Source organism: Lotus japonicus, chromosome 4 (genome assembly GCF_012489685.1).
Source record: "Lotus japonicus ecotype B-129 chromosome 4, LjGifu_v1.2".
Classification (NCBI taxonomy): Eukaryota; Viridiplantae; Streptophyta; class Magnoliopsida; order Fabales; family Fabaceae; genus Lotus; species Lotus japonicus.
The window spans coordinates 26510927-26524701 of NC_080044.1; the positions used below are offsets into that span (position 1 = coordinate 26510927).

The following is a 13775-nucleotide window of genomic DNA, read 5'->3' on the forward strand; positions in this document are numbered from 1 at the left end:
AGGGGAGTATTGTAAGACCCGGATTTTCGAAACAAAGTTAATTTCCGACTCACGCGTGGAATCAGTGTAAGTGTGACAGGAGTTTGATATTTGAGAAAGATTAATGAAAAAGAAAGTTCAGGAATTGCTCGAGGAATGTGGCGTTGTTTCTTTCGGAGCTAGTGCGAGTCGTCTGCACACCTGCCTTATGGCGAGCGTGTCCAGAATAGGCTATTTCGCTCTTAAAGCAACATTTTGAGTGAGATTTCGAACTCTCGGAAAATTTAAAGTTTCTCTTTATTTTTCCATCGACCAGCGTTTCATTTCGGAACTCTGGACTGTACGCACGATAGGTTTCACTTTTCGGATGTCCGCCGACGCTAATTTCTTTGCTTCGAAACCCTATTTTCGAGCAATGGATGAAGACTTTTTCTATTCGGAACTTCTAACGAAGATTCCGTCCGTGTTGCCAGATTTTTTTCGACGTTTTCAATCTTTCTTCAGAAGGAAGTTTTGTCGTCCGGCGATCACAGCAAAAAGTAGTTTTTCGGGACAGATTTAACTTACACCGCTTTTGAGATTTTCGATATCGTTTTTCCCATATCATAGATATTTGTTTTGAGTTCTGGATTTCTGACGCCAGAATCTCTCTTAGAATTTCTCGGTGATCGTGCTGCAAAAATCGGAATCGCGAAATTTTCATTTTCCCGCGATTTCACCCGCCTATAAATAGCGCGAAAAAGCAAAAATCCTCTCATTTTCACCATTGGAGGCCCAAATTCGTGGAGAGCAAGGGGGGAGGAGATTTTCGCGAAAACTTGACCAATCTTCGTGCAGTTCGTCCCTACTTCTAGGTATCAAGGTAACTAACACGATTCCTACCTCTGATTGTTGTTTCTGTTGCGTTTCTGAAGTCGTTTCTGTGCTCTAAGTTTTGAGCTTTTTCTAAAATTGTCCGATTTCTCTGATTTCTCGCTTGGGTTATGTTCCTTATGTTCCCCTGAGTCTAAAACCTCTGTCAGTAAACTCTGATTGCGATTCAGTTGTCCAGGATCTGAAAAATTGACTCAAAACTCTTTTTGTCTCACATTTCGAAACTTTATTGTCGTAAAGCTATAATCTGACTTCGTGCCTTTAGGATTTGTTGTCACGGATGTCATGAGGATCGTTGCTGTCAAATCTGTTTTCAGAACGGATAACTTTGAAGTTTTGAGCCTTTATTTTGGACCAAAATGCCCCTGCGTAGTCGTATTTCGGCTCGATTGTCCGAAAATTGTTCTGACAGTTTCTTTGCCTTAGTTTTACCCTAAAACTACCTTGTGAATTGATTTGATCAAAGAAAAAGAGCCGAAGCCCTTTTTCCTTTGAGGCCGTGGACTATTTCCTTTAGGGGGGAGTTTTTCGGTTTCGAAAACTTGTCTTTTCGTACCTGATTGTCCTATTCTGAAGCTTTAATGCTTTGTCTATCGTTTATGTATTGTTTTGCGATCGAACTAATCGATTTTGTTTGGATTCTGCTTTGTTTTTCTCCGAGGTTCAGTTGAGGGAACTTTGGAAGACTCAGAGCAATTGTTTGAGGAGAACTTTGTTTGCGAAGCTGGAACAGCTCGAGGTTAGGGCAACTTACATATATATTAGCTATGATTTCATAATAGGCGTCGATAAATTCGACTTATGCTTTGCTATGATATTGATTATGATGATGGTTTATTGTTATGAATGTTTTCATAACTTATGATGTTGATGTTGTGTTGGATTGAGCGTTTTGACGCGACTTCGGAGTGGAGATTCATTGATCTGGTGATCTTTGACATTTCGGGTTGGATGAACAACCCTAGGCAAGTCCAAACGAGGGGTTTGAGGCTTAGCCATTTGTTGGGATTCGTTTGAATACTTAGACTTTCCCCGGGAAACTTCTTTTGGAGGGTTTTTGGAAAACTTAGAATGATTAGAATTTCGAAAACTAGAGACTCTGGGAGACTTAGAATTTGAGAAGTAAACTCATAACTTGACTAATTCAATTCGAAACGTTTTTACTAAACGAATAATCATAGGAGAACTAAAGGGGAAAATATTTACGAAAGACGGGGAAAAGTCGGCTTTTGTTGTGGGTTTGGAGAGTTTTGGAATTGGGGAAAGCCACTAAGGTGAGCTATGGTGATGATTGAAAGTCACCGAGTACTCTAGTACTCTTGGGAGTGTTGTTCGAGTCGTGCTGTATTGACCGGCACAGACTCTGGGTTTTGTTTGGGCTGTGTTGTATTGACCGACACTAGACCCTCGTGTATTCTTGTTGGTGGAGTTGTGTTGTATTGACCGACACTAACTCTTGGGTTGTTTTGAGTTTGGGTCGGAGCAGTTTTTGACCATCGAGATTTGATGAGTCAGATGACTCAAGAAGTCATCAAGGGTGATCGCACTCCTTTCATAATTAACTGTCTTTTGTCGCCGAATCGACATATGCCTACGGGTACAGTATATCTATATACCTTCGGGTACAGTATATACCTTCGGGTACAGTATATACCTTCGGGTACAGTATATACCTTCGGGTACAGTATATGCCTTCGGGTACAGTATATCTATATACCTTCGGGTACAGTATATGCCTTCGGGTACAGTATATACCTTCGGGTACAGTATATGCCTTCGGGTACAGTATATCTATATACCTTCGGGTACAGTATATACCTTCGGGTACAGTATATGCCTTCGGGTACAGTATATCTATATACCTTCGGGTACAGTATATACCTTCGGGTACAGTATATACCTTCGGAGCTTCACTGAGGCGTGAGACTTCGTGAAAGCATGGAACTTCACTGAAGCGTGAGACTTCGTGAAAGTGAGTAAGCTTCACTGAGGCGTGAGACTTCGTGAAAGCAGAAACTTCACTGAGGCGGGAGACCTCGTGGAGACGGGAACCTTTGCTGAAGCGGGAGACTTTGCGGAGGCGTGCATTTTCACTGAAGCGTGAGACTTCGTGAAGGCGCGAAACTTCACTGAAGCGTGAGACTTCGTGAATGTGTGAGATTTCACTGAAGCGTGAGACTTCGTGAAAGCGTAAGACCCCATTGAAGCGTGAGACTTCATGGAAGCGTGAGATTTCATCGTCGTTTACCCTAGGGCAACGACAGGGAACATTGGTTTAGTTGGATACGTGTGTGTTGGGAGGACGATACATTGTTTGACTATCCTTATCACCTAACTTCATATGTTGAGATTATGATGATTTGATGTTGATGAACATCGTTAGGTATTAATGATTGAACTGTGTAGGAGATTCGAGAACATACTATGTATATACCTTAGAGTAGGCAATACATAACTTATATGTATATATATACAACCTATGTATATACCCCCTTTATCACAAGTTGATTGTATATCTATTGTATTCTGTAAGTTGACCCTAGCGCCTTGGCTTTGTTTGTATGTTTGTGTTTTGGCGGTCGGCCTGCTGTCAGGCGTCTGTCAGCCGGTTCGTGATGATTCATTGTGCGGGAAAGACCCGGAGCGGAACGACTATTACTGAAGCTTTCGACGAGGACCCGGACTTCATGCCTGATCGAGGGAGGGTCGATGATAGTAGTGTGGGGTATGGGTGGTTAGAGTCTTTTGAGTTGGTTGTCACTGTCATAGCTCTGATTCGTCTTACTTTTGGGACCGGGTAGGTTCCCGATATATGGCTTTTTGTGTGGTTCTCTTGCTGAGGATCACAGAGAGTCTGTCGGACTATAGGGGTCTTGGGTTGAGGCCATTTTGAGGCCGACTTTCTCTTGGATAGTGGTATATTTGATGCTTTTGCGTACAGTTCTGGTTTGTATATATTCGCCTATGGGCACGCTACCTTGGAGTCACTGCGTGTGCGCGTGACGGGATAGTGCAGCAGAGGCTGTACCTTTGTATATGTTGTTTATCGGTTAGTTTAGTTGTTGGGCTTTGTCTTTATTTCTTTATTGCTTTTATTAAAAGGAAACAAACAAAAAAAAAAAATTACCTGTTTTCCGCGTAAAGATTATTTTTGGTTACTAAAGTGACACCTGGAAATCGGGGTGTTACATGGACAATAATGATACATAAATATGTGAAATGGTGTCTAAAATGAATTTGAAACAATCATGAAATTTAATTGAAGAATGCACGTGAATAATAAATAAACATCAGTTCTGGATTGTACTTCTCTATATTAGCTTTATAGCAATTTTATAATTTGAAAACTTTAACTTGGAATTGAAATTCAACTTTAAAGTATATAAAAATGATTTAAGTCATTTTGAGTAAGTGTGAGAGTCTTTGCAAGAATAATTTTCATAGGCATCGATTTGAGTGTGATATCGAAGTAAAAAACAAATAAACATTAATTACCAAATTAAGTTTTCTTCAATGTTTGTATTGTGCATATTGAATTTGAATAATTAAAAACAAAATTTAAATACATCTTTATATGTCATTTAGGATCATCAGTTACCAGATCTATTTTGCTTACATTGATTAAAGGTGAACAATAATAATACAAAACCAAACATTAATGTGTCTTAAATAAATTTAAATCTGATATGAAATTTAATGTAGCAATGCAAGTGGATAAAAATAAATGTTAGTCATAAAATATAGTTGTCTTCAATAATTATATACTTGATATATAATTAGGATATAGTTCAGAATGATATTTAAATACAACTTTAAAGAATTAAGTAATGCTTAAAATTAATTAAAATAAAATGACTTAAATGAATTTAAAGATATCATAGAATTAATAAATATATGTGGACATGAAAAATGACTAGTTAGGAAATTTAACAAAATTCAATAATTATAGCTATTTTAGAATTTGTGTCATTTAGTATAAATTTAAAAAATACATTGATTCGAGTGAGAGATCTATGTAGAGAATAAAGAAATATCAGTTACAATAATACCTTGTCTTCAATATTTGAATTATTTTAAAAGAATTCGAATAATTGAACGTGAAAATTAAAGAAAGCTTTAAATGACATTTAAGATAATCAGTTACCAAATATTAGTTTCTTAAATATTTATAAATTGGAATTTAAATATAGCTTTTATATGGACAATAATGATACATAAATATGTGAAATGGTGTCTAAAATGAATTTGAAACAATCATGAAATTTAATTGAAGAATGCACGTGAATAATAAATAAACATCAGTTCTGGATTGTACTTCTCTATATTAGCTTTATAGCAATTTTATAATTTGAATACTTTAACTTGGAATTGAAATTCAGCTTTAAAGTATATAAAAATGATTAAAGTCATTTTGAGTAAATGTGCGAGTCTTTGCAAGAATAATTTCCATATGCATCGATTTGAGTGTGATATCGAAGTAAAAACCAAATAAACATTAATTACCAAATTAAGTTTTCTTCAATGTTTGTATTGTGCATATTGAATTTGAATCATTGAAAATGAAATTTAAATATATCTTTATATCTCATTTAGGATCATCTGTTACCAAATGTATTTTGCTTACATTGATTAAAGGTGAACAATAATAATACAAAACCAAACATTAATGTGTCTTAAATAAATTTAAAACTGAAATGAAATTTAATGAAGCATTGCAAGTGGATAACAATAAATGTTAGTCATAAAATATAGTTGTCTTCAATAATTATATACTTGATATATAATTAGGATATAATTCAGAATGATATTTAAATACAACTTTAAAGAAATAAGTAATGCTTAAAATTAATTAAAATAAAATGACTTAAAAGAATTTAAAGATATCATAGAATTAATAAATATATGTGGACAGAAAAACATGACTAGTTAGGAAATTTAACAAGATTCAATAATTATAGCTATTTTAGAATTTGTATCATTTAGTATAAATTTAACAAATACATTGATTCGAGTGAGAGATCTATGTGGAGAATAAAGAAATATCAGTTACAATAATACCTTGTCTTCAATATTTGAATTATTTTAAAAGAATTCGAATAATTGAACGTGAAATTTAAAGAAAGCTTTAAATGACATTTAAGATAATCAGTTACCAAATATTAGTTTCTTAAATATTTATAAATTGGAATTTAAATATAGCTTTTATATGGACAATAATGATACATAAATATGTGAAATGGTGTCTAAAATGAATTTGAAACAATCATGAAATTTAATTGAAGAATGCACGTGAATAATAAATAAACATCAGTTCTGGATTGTACTTCTCTATATTAGCTTTATAGCAATTTTATAATTTGAAAACTTTAACTTGGAATTGAAATTCAACTTTAAAGTATATAAAAATGATTTAAGTCATTTTGAGTAAGTGTGAGAGTCTTTGCAAGAATAATTTTCATAGGCATCGATTTGAGTGTGATATCGAAGTAAAAAACAAATAAACATTAATTACCAAATTAAGTTTTCTTCAATGTTTGTATTGTGCATATTGAATTTGAATAATTAAAAACAAAATTTAAATACATCTTTATATGTCATTTAGGATCATCAATTACCAGATCTATTTTGCTTACATTGATTAAAGGTGAACAATAATAATACAAAACCAAACATTAATGTGTCTTAAATAAATTTAAATCTGATATGAAATTTAATGTAGCAATGCAAGTGGATAAAAATAAATGTTAGTCATAAAATATAGTTGTCTTCAATAATTATATACTTGATATATAATTAGGATATAGTTCAGAATGATATTTAAATACAACTTTAAAGAATTAAGTAATGCTTAAAATTAATTAAAATAAAATGACTTAAATGAATTTAAAGATATCATAGAATTAATAAATATATGTGGACATGAAAAATGACTAGTTAGGAAATTTAACAAAATTCAATAATTATAGCTATTTTAGAATTTGTGTCATTTAGTATAAATTTAAAAAATACATTGATTCGAGTGAGAGATCTATGTAGAGAATAAAGAAATATCAGTTACAATAATACCTTGTCTTCAATATTTGAATTATTTTAAAAGAATTCGAATAATTGAACGTGAAATTTAAAGAAAGCTTTAAATGACATTTAAGATAATCAGTTACCAAATATTACTTTCTTAAATATTAATAAATTGGAATTTAAATGTACCTTTTATATGGACAATAATGATCCGTAAATATGTGAAATGGTGTCTAAAATGAATTTGAAACAATCATGAAATTTAATTGAAGAATGCACGTGAATAATAAATAAACATCAGTTCTGGATTGTACTTCTCTATATTAGCTTTATAGCAATTTTATAATTTGAATACTTTAACTTGGAATTGAAATTCAGCTTTAAAGTATATAAAAATGATTAAAGTCATTTTGAGTAAATGTGAGAGTCTTTGCAAGAATAATTTCCATATGCATCGATTTGAGTGTGATATCGAAGTAAAAACCAAATAAACATTAATTGTGACGACCAAACTCACACCCTACCTAACTATAAAATAAGAATATCTTCAGAGAAAAACACTTTTATTGATGAACTTTGAAGAAGTACAAGACCTTTGGGTCAGAATTCATCGATGTCCAATTGATAGTCTGAGAACGTCTCCAGGAAAGTTAGCCGCGCTAAGCGTCATTAAAAGCAATTCCTTTCCTTAGACAAGACGTCCCAAAGTCTCGCATGAACTCCTCTGAAACTTCCCCGACTACTTTGACTGCCTTGTTTACAACCAAAACCACAGCTTTCACACTTATTTTACAGTCTGATAGAGCGCGAGTCCAGTCGTACACGTTTTCCTCCATCAGCTGGTCTTTATTCTACTCGAACACTCCCGTATATTTACAACTATTTACAGGTTGCCCTGCCTTGACCACTTTTCACTCGAGATCTTTCTCCTCAAACTCCGTCCCTAAGTTGTTCAATTAGAACAACCAATCAAAACAAGAAAACCAGAGAACAAGAGGGGTGAGAAGCAATCCAACACACTCACATAGGAGAAACAGTGTAAAATAAATAAGCAAGTAAATCCAGTAAAAAGTAATAACGCATCCAACAAAATCATCCAAGATTTCAACACACTCTAGACGAGGATGTGGGCCCAACATTCTCCAGGAAAGTCACCGAGAAGCCGCTCGGCAAGATGATCCTCGGAGGGCCTGCAGTGTGAATTAGGTTCCGGATGGGACAAACCTCATCATCACCTGTTGGTAGGTCCCACCTAACCACACCCCAAGGACCGCAACCCTTACGGTATCCCCTAGATCTCACAGCGTTACCCAATGGCACAGCCTGGCCTTGACTGTCCAGTTGGGTCCACTGACCTTTCCTGCTCATAGAGTATCCACAAGCCAATAGAAATCTCTTGGAATTATTCTGAGAATTGATCAAATAATATTTTCTTTTAAAAATCGGGATGCCTCAAAAAAATGTTTAAGAAAAATTCGGAGGCTCCTTCTTCGAGTCAATTCTCAGGAATAAATCCCGTTTGAAATAATCATTTTTGAAAACAAATAGGACCCAAGGGAGGTCCAACACCTATTTATTCACACTATACTCCCTCATGAGTTGAGCATTCTCCCCCCCTTACCTTTCTTCGAAAAATCCTCCGATCGATTATCTTCTCGTCTCTTGAAACCCTATCAAACCAAGTTAATTTTCCGAACCGAATATGTATATGGAACCTATGGAAGACAAGGATTTGAACTATGCAAGAAAATCCAAGTTCTGAGCAGTTTTCCGGTGAGCTCGCCGGAGAAGGTGGTGGTTGGCGGCGGAGCTCCGGCAAGAGGGTGGAGTTAAGGGTGGAAACCGATTGGAAAAGCTTCCTCTCACTCCCAGGAACTCAATGTTATAGGTGGGTAGCTGAAAAGGTCTCTGGTTTGGCCAAAACGATGAACACCGTGAAGCTTTTCCGGTCAACAATGGCAGAATGAAATCTAGACTTCCAAACTTCAAAATTCTTGCACGAATAGCTTCCTGGTGAAATTCGAAGCAAAATAGACTCTTGGTTCGACAAAATTGATGGAGATTTGAGGGAGAACCGAGAGCTTAAAGTTTCGGAATTTCTTGAGCTCGGTTGGGTGTTTTGTGGTGGTTTTTGGGCGGAGAAGATGTTAGGGAAGGCTTTAGGAGGCTGAGGGGAAGGTTTAGCAAGGATTTGGAGGCTTGGGTTGCTCTAATTTGAGCTGGTTTGAACTTGAACTTCGTGGTGGTATTTATAGACAAAACCAGGGACCAAAGTTTGAATTAAAACTATTTCTGAAATCACGGTTAGGTCCTTCAGAGTTAGGTAGGTTCGCAGTTTAGTCCTTCCTGAAATAATTTTTTATTCTCATCCTTATCCTTTGAATTCTCTAGAACTTGATTTCATCCTTATCCTTATCTTGATTTTTATTTTTATTTTATTATACTATAATAATTGCATTAATAATAATACTAATTAAAATACTCCTATTATTTCTAGTTGAGGGAAAAATTTAGGTCGTTACATTAATTACTAAATTAAGTTTTCTTCAAAGTTTGTATTGTGCATATTGAAATTGAATCATCGAAAATGAAATTTAAATATATCTTTATATCTCATTTAGGATCATCTGTTACCAAATCTATTTTGCTTACATTGATTAAAGGTGTTCTGGGAATGAACATTGAGGGAAGGTATAGTACCAAAGGGTGGAGAGATTGTGCTAGGGAGAGAGAGTAAGAGAGAGAATGCTGAATTTCATGTGTTATTTTATCAAATGAGCCAAAAGTCCCTTACAATTGATAACTACCTCCTATTTATAGAGCTTGGGTACTACCTATTGGGCCAATTGGGCCTCCGAGATCAAGGCCCATCTGAAGTCCAGGGCCCCGCCTCAGGGCGGGATACATGCTGGGCGTTGCCCCTCTAGGGGCTCGCCCAGTCCACTAGTCCACAAGACACCGAGCTCGAGGTACGAGAGCTAAGGGTGTCTTTTAAATGCAATTGGGCCTCCGAGATCAAGGCCCATCTGAAGTCCAGGGCCCCGCCTCAGGGCGGGATACATGCTGGGCGTTGCCCCTCTAGGGGCTCGCCCAGTCCACTAGTCCACAAGACACCGAGCTCGAGGTACGAGAGCCAAGGGTGTCTTTTAAACGCTGTTACATGTCTTATCGTACACCGGAATCTACCCACAAAAGATGCTGAGATTGTCGCCAACATGGCGTGAGCAAAAGGAAACTAGCATTTCAGTTACCCAATCCACTGACTTAACGAGCGAACAGAGCTTGCAAGTCCACAAGTCCGCAAGCGGCGAGAACGACTACTCTGTATTGGTGATAAGTTGGAGCAGGTGTATGATCGCTCGCCGGCGGGAAAGGTGGCAGGCATGGGTCATGTGCCGATCATTCAATCATTGACTGGCGGTGACCCCGGCGAGAGACTGAACTTCGTTGTTGGTGTCAATCGTCAGGCGATGGCGTTTGATCCTTATAGTGGCGAGGCTTTCCGCGCTTTCCCTTATTTTAAAACCCTTTCAAATTTCAATCTGCCTCACGTGGCTGCCCCACGTGATGTGTTGGTTACATCAATTTCCCTCTTTCTCCGTAACCGTCACTTCACCTTTCATAACCGTCCCATCGTGCGTAGTAACTCCCCTTTGCACGCGACCCACCTCCCCAAAACCATCATGACTTCCAACCTTCCACACGCGTCCAACACGCGTCACCCTTCCAGCTTCTCCCCTTCTCCTATAAAAACCCTTCTTCCCCACTGTCATCCCTTTCCGAGACCCTTCTCACTTCCCTAATCGCTTACCAAACTCCTTCTGCCCACTTCCGCTCCGGAGCCGTCGCTTATCACCCTTTCCGCTACCCACTCTTCACATCCTACTCCGGTGAGTCCCCTTGTCCTTATCTTTACATCGCACACATACTGATCTTTTCCTTTCTTTCACTTCACTGTCTTCTAAAAATGGCTTCAAACCCTACCTCCCCTAATCACTCTTCTTCCTCCTCCGAAAGCGACCCTGACTCCACCGCTGCCGGCGGCCTCCGTTTAGAGGTTCCGGAGATCCCAGCTCACCGACTAAAAACCTACGCCACTCTGCCCCTTCCAGTCCAAGTAGCCCCCAAACACGAGGCTATAGATCAACCTTCCATCTTCCAAGACAGCGATCCCATTGTGCAATTCGTGAACTCCCTGGGTGGCTTGTCCAATGACGATGAGTTTAACGCCAAACTCAGGATCTGGGTTTGCAGTCCCGGGGATCGCCCCTGGCTTCACAAGCCAGACGGCGACGTAAAGAGATCCCATTTCTTCTTTGCGTACGAATACATGTTTAGCGAGCTTGGAATCAGGCTTCCTTTCTCGCCCTTTGTCCAAACCGTCCTCCGCGACATCAACGCGGCTCCCTGTCAACTCCACCCTAACGCCTGGGCTTTCATTCGATGTTTTGAAATCCTAAGCGCCGCTGTCGGCATCGCCCCATCCCCCACCAGTTTCTTCTACCTTTACGACGTCGACTCCAAGTCCATCAAAAACAAAGGATGGATTTCCTTGAAGGCCCGAGCCGGCCGGAAGTGTTTGCATCCTCACAAAAGTAACGCGAAGTCCTCCTTCGCACGAAAGTACTTCCGTGTGGCGGTTCATCCCGCCTACCCAGAGGCATTCACCCTCAGAGACGGGACCGCCCTCTTTCCACTTTATTGGACGGAGAAGCCCAACGGGATCACCGATCCTTCAGAGGAATCCTTGTCCGCCACCGATAAAGCCTTTCTTGATCTCCTTGCCCCACTTCCCATCCTTGACTGCACAACAGTCCTTGAGGGCGCTGACCTCTCAAGAACTCCCAAATACTTAGGTTGCCCATAGCTCACTTTTATTATTGACATTTCCTTTCTCGACTCCTATGTTGTCACTGATCGTTTTTTTTATTGTTACAGAAGATATGAATTTCACGAACGCCGAGCTCCTGAAGGCCCGTGAGAGGAGAATGGCTCGCTTTTCCCCAAAATTCAACACTGAAGGCGACGCGAAAAAACGGGGCGGTGCTGAGAACCAAGCCGAGAGCACCAAAGCCCCCAAGAGGAGAAGATTGACCAAAACCTCCTCCGGCGCCGGCACATCCAACCCTGGCGCTCAGCCCACCACTGCTGCTGCGCCTAAAGGCAAAAATGTCGCTGAAGCCTCCATCGCCGCAGCTACCGAGCCAACCGCCGTACCAGCTTCTACTCCTGCCTCCGCCGGTGCGACCGCTGCTGTTGCCGCTGAGTCCTCAGTTGGCGCCACAGCCGCCTCCGCCGGCGTTAACGCCACAAAAGCTGCTGCGTCTTCCGACACTCCTATTGAAGAGAAGGAAAAAGAAAATGAAACCCCAAAGTCTCCCCCTCACCAAGAGGCGCCTCCTAGCCCGCCCCCAACACGTGATGCGGGCTCCATGCCTTCCCCGCCTCATCAAGGGGAAAAATCCCGTCCTGGCGCTGCCACTACCTCTGAAGCGGCTCAAATTGAACAAGCCCCTGCTCCCGAGGTCGGTTCTTCAAGCTATTATAATATGCTCCCCAACGCCATTGAACCCTCAGAATTCTTACTTGCTGGTCTCAACCGTGACGTCATAGAAAAAGAAGTTTTGAGTCGGGGCCTGAATGATACCAAGGAGGAGACTCTTGCTTGCCTCCTACGCGCTGGGTGCATCTTTGCTCACACGTTTGAGAAGTTCAATGCCGCCAACGTTGAAGCTGAGCGGTTGAAGGCCGAAAGTGCTAAGCATCAAGAAGCCGCCGCTGCTTGGGAAAAGCGTTTCGACAAACTAGCGACGCAGGCAGGAAAAGACAAAGTCTATGCCGACAAGATGATTGGCACGGCGGGGATTAAAATCGGCGAGCTGGAGGATCAGCTGGCGCTGATGAAGGAAGAAGCAGATGAGCTTGATGCAAGCCTTCAAGCTTGCAAGAAGGAGAAAGAGCAAGCTGAGAAGGACTTGATCGCCCGAGGCGAGGCGCTGATTGCTAAGGAGTCAGAGCTTGTCGTTCTGTGCGCTGAGCTGGAGTTAGTGAAAAAAGCGTTGGCGGAGCAAGAGAAAAAGTCTGCGGAGTCCTTGGCCTTGGCGAAATCTGACATGGAGGCGGTGATGCAGGCTACATCCGAGGAGATCAAGAAAGCGACCGAAACCCACGCCGAGGCCCTCGCCACGAAAGATGCTGAGATTGCTTCCCAACTAGCAAAGATCAAAAGTCTAGAGGACGAGCTGGCGACTGAGAAGGCCAAAGCCATTGAGGCGAGGGAACAAGCCGCTGACATCGCCCTTGACAACCGCGAGCGCGGTTTCTACCTCGCCAAAGATCAGGCCCAACATTTGTACCCGAACTTTGACTTTAGCGCCATGGGAGTAATGAAAGAGATAACCACCGCAGGACTGGTTGGTCCCGACGATCCTCCCCTGATTGACCAAAACCTCTGGACAGCGACTGAAGAAGAAGAGGAAGAAGAAGAACAGGAGAAAGAAAACAATGAATAATGTAATTTTAACATTACTTTAGCTTTTACTGTCACCTTGTAGTGTACTTTTCCGCCATTCGTCTATGTTTAAGCAACCCTTCGCCATAGCTTTTTATATCGCCGTTGGATATTTTGTAAATCATGTTGGAATGCTTCCGCCAAACATTTTTAGTCGCCACTATTTTGCGGTAGGTCGCTACCCTCATTTTTGGCGGTAGGTCGCAACCCTCTTGCGGTAGGTCGCGACCCTCTTGCGGTAGGTCGCCACCATTTTGCGGTAGGTCGCTACCCTCTTTTTTGGCGGTAGGTCGCGACCCTTTAGCGGTAGGTCGCCATCCTCTTGCGGTAGGTCGCGACCCTCTTGCGGTAGGTCGCCACCCTTAGCGGTAGGTCGCCACCCTTTTGGCGACTT

At 40.3% G+C, this 13775-nt stretch overlaps 1 protein-coding gene across 2 annotated transcripts in view; it reads right to left on the reverse strand.

Annotated features, from left to right (window-relative positions):
• Positions 1-9134, reverse strand: part of LOC130711266 (uncharacterized) — an 86015-nt gene extending 76881 nt beyond the window's left edge. Inside the window, exons 1-2 of one of the 2 annotated variants that reach the window (XR_009010636.1) lie at positions 8492-9134; positions 7417-7813 (exon numbers count right to left, since the gene is read on the reverse strand). The gene's annotated coding sequence lies outside the window, so the exon portion shown is untranslated. Of the gene's footprint in view, positions 1-7416; positions 7814-8491 lie in introns of those variants that run through there. The other variant, XM_057560811.1, reaches the window with a different exon arrangement.
• Between the last annotated feature and the right edge of the window lie 4641 nt (positions 9135-13775).